Source organism: Diospyros lotus, chromosome 12 (assembly GCF_014633365.1).
Source record: "Diospyros lotus cultivar Yz01 chromosome 12, ASM1463336v1, whole genome shotgun sequence".
Classification (NCBI taxonomy): domain Eukaryota; kingdom Viridiplantae; phylum Streptophyta; class Magnoliopsida; order Ericales; family Ebenaceae; genus Diospyros; species Diospyros lotus.
The window spans coordinates 21694474-21697946 of NC_068349.1; the positions used below are offsets into that span (position 1 = coordinate 21694474).

Sequence of the window (3473 nt, forward strand, 5' to 3'; positions counted from 1 at the left end):
GTGAAATTGCCACGTATTTTAAGTGAGTTAAAATATCAAAAAATATGTTTGAAATGGCAACAAGTAACCGAATCAGTCGCAGGGAGTGCCCTAGAGCTTAGATACCTAAGGACAAAGGTATAATTTTAACGAGTGTCTCGAGGTGAGACTTATTGCACTGAAAGAAATCAAATCAGAAATGGTCTTCGGTTAAGCTAAGTTATAACCTAAAAATATCGAATGATGGTAAGGGGCTTCCAAAAAAATCGTATATATTGAGTAATTTTGAGTTAATAATTCTGGGATTTTAAGTATCTCAATAAATTTGATGTTTGAGGGTATAATTCTAATTAGAGAAATTATCCAAATGAAAGAATGATGAAATTATGAGCTTAGGTGGTGAAATGTTAAAGTTGAAAACTTGAAATATGGGCCAAAGTGTTATTTGAAAGAAGTTTAGGGTTTTAGCTTGGATTTCAAAAGATGGATTAATTCTAGTTTTGGATTTCAAAAGCCACTCAATTATGGCTTTGAGTCTTTGGAGTCCATGGCTAAGATTGTGACAAGTGGCATAACACCATTGGTTGAAGGATTCTATAAATAGGCACCTTGAGTTGCTCTCAAACCATTCCAAACAAATTTGAAGAGTGAAGTACTCTAAGAGGAGGAGCTTACTCTAGAGAGAGAGAAGGAGGTTCGGCAAGAAGGTGGGAAGAAAGCGGACAAGAAGCGGCGGAGAACGAGCCTCGTCGGAGTTACGGGTCTTCGCCGGAATTTGCCAAAATCAGTCAGCAAAAAAGTGAGGTAAGTCTGATTTTTTTGATAATCTTGTAGAGAGGGAAGAGAGGGTCTCGTAGGTTCAAACGGGGGTCGAATCGGAGTTAAAACGAGGGAGATATGACCGAAACACCAAACCGACACGTTGCTGTTTGGAATCTGGTGCCTGCGCGTGAGTTACACGCGCCGGATAATGGCTGTGCGTGGGGGCGCATGTCCATCCTTCTTTGGGCGCGTGAGGGCGCGTGAGAGGTCATTTTTATATGAAATTTTCCATTTATGCCCCTAATTTAATACCCTTCAACTCTGTATAAAAATATTTGAGGTTAGATTTACCAAAACACATATTTTCTGCAGAAACTTAGGCCGTTTGCTGTAAAATTATATCGTCGAAGAGATAACTCAACAAGGTGAGACTCCGTGAGACTCCTATACTCCAAATCCTATTTTTTTATTCTCTTATGGGAGACTTCTATTGCATGAGACATGTTTCGTGAAGTTCTTACACATAAACGCTTGTTATTCTCTTACGTGAAATCATGATGCATATACGAAATGTATTTTTCTGAAAATTATATGCTATTGGCTTTTTAACTGTTGCATTTATAAAATTCGTGTGGCCATACTGTTGTACCTATCTATTGTTGGCCGAGGGAAAAAGTCGGATATCCCCCGAGAGGCGCTATGCGTGCGCCATCGAGAAAGCTCTTGTGGGGAAGACCGTGAGCTTAAGGAACAACGGATGTGGTGCCTGCATGAGTGCTATGAAGTCGGGCCAAAGTGACATGGTTAGGGACCTCCCGAGAGGCACTATGCGTGCGCCATTGAGAAAGCTCTCGTTGGAGAAGGCTAACGTGTTCACGAGGCACTTCGGAGTAGTTCTCGTTGTTTTTCTCATATATTTTATACCTGATCATGCATCGATATAAACTGTTTTTGGAGTTTCTCACTAGAAGATTCATCTTCTAATTGGACTATGTCCCTGGAATATTCAAACGTTCTAGGTTCGACGAGCGGCTCTAAAGGAAAGGAGGTAGCTGAAGAATAAGTTTAATTTGCTGTCTATAGCATGTTTAGAATATTTTCATTTATATGCAAACCTATGTATGTCTTGGATATGTTTAAGAGGTTCAGTTATATCTTGCGAGAGATGATGTCCATGTAATTCATTTTGTAAACGTCTTGAACAATTTTATGATAAATAAAGTATTATGGTTGTGAACCATATCAGGTTCGATCTATCTTCCGCATTCAAGATTTTAACGCCTGTCTTAGCTATTCGATTATTGGGTTTGTTAAGCTAAGAATGTGTAAATTTGGATTTTTGGGATATTGTGTGATGTATGACAGCTATTGTTATATGAAAAATTTTTATATTCCTGAAATCCTAAGTTATAACACGCTCAAGAAATTTGGGGTGTTACACCTTGCACCCATAACATCAAAGCTATTTAAAGCCTCCCCGAGCTACGTGGTTCCACCACCATTTTACCAAAGCCATCTTACTTGGTTATCATTGCCCTGATAACCTCAAGCTCGAACCATGAGCCCCGTTCCTCAGGACTCCACATCTCTTACTTCTTAAGAGACTCTCAAACCACAACCAACACGCTGAGCCTACCTCAAGCTCTGGTTCCCATAACCATAGAGCACCTACCATTACCCTCTAGGTAATAGAGACCTCTCGTCTCTCCTTGCACACCAATGAATGCATTCAGTCACTACGCCCGGCCTGGCCTTCTCGCACGCCTAGCTCAGGCTCCCATGACTTGGAATTTAAAATTTTGGGCCTCCCTATTGCTCACCATGCCCCTGCCCACTTGGCATCCGAAGTTGGCATTTCCATTGCTCGCATAGCCTATGGATGTCCTATTGCCACATACTCATCGCCCTCGGACCACACACATCCGTTCATACCCTTCATTGGGTGACCTCCGCATCTCCCATCAAGGGTTTCGTGTCCTTAGGCGTCATCCTGACCCCAAGCATCACAATGAGGGTCTATTCACCTCTCATCTCCCGACCTTAGGCTTCCCACCAGACCCCAAGCATCATAATGAGAGTTTTGATTAGCCCCTCATCCATCAATCACATGAACGGTCCTTTGGCCCTACACAACTAGGACTTTTGATCCTCAAGCGCATATCAACGCATGCCCAACTCCTTAATCCCGAGTCTGGATTCCCCTGGATTCCAGCTCGACCTACTTGGGACTTCCATCTCATGCAAACACCCACTGAGGTCCGCTTGCCACACGTCTATCATTCCCAATGATAGACCTCGTCTCATCATGAAACCAACTAGGGTTCACTCATACCCTAGGCACATCGCCCCCGAGATTATCCTAACAATACGATCACATCGCCTGGTGTCGAATCTTTTCCTTGAGCCTCGAGCTAATACCCACTTTAGCTCACTCTATCTCAAGCGCATAAGCCTTACTACACCACTTCCAAGGGACAACTCTATTCCGTCAAACATGCTCGGCAAATCCCTGACATAGGGACGCTCCACTAATCCCCTCTTGGACTAGTCATGCTTCGGCTTCGTGTCCCCACACGAGCCTTAACACTTCAATTTCAAGGAGTCCTCATCCTTAATACTCTATACCATACACCCAAATTCCAATATTCAGGGTTTTCCTGACACTGACACCCACGCTTGGGTTTTCGGTTCCCCATTGCCCTGACCCATATACCTCTTACGGGTATATCCGA

At 42.9% G+C, this 3473-nt stretch overlaps 1 long non-coding RNA gene across 1 annotated transcript; it reads left to right on the top strand.

The window, feature by feature from the left end:
- The first annotated feature begins 315 nt into the window (after positions 1-315).
- On the top strand, positions 316-1931 carry LOC127787467 (uncharacterized). The gene is made up of 3 exons (XR_008020166.1): positions 316-783; positions 1114-1166; positions 1761-1931. It is a non-coding gene; the product is annotated as an uncharacterized LOC127787467 (long non-coding RNA).
- Positions 1932-3473: the final 1542 nt, after the last annotated feature.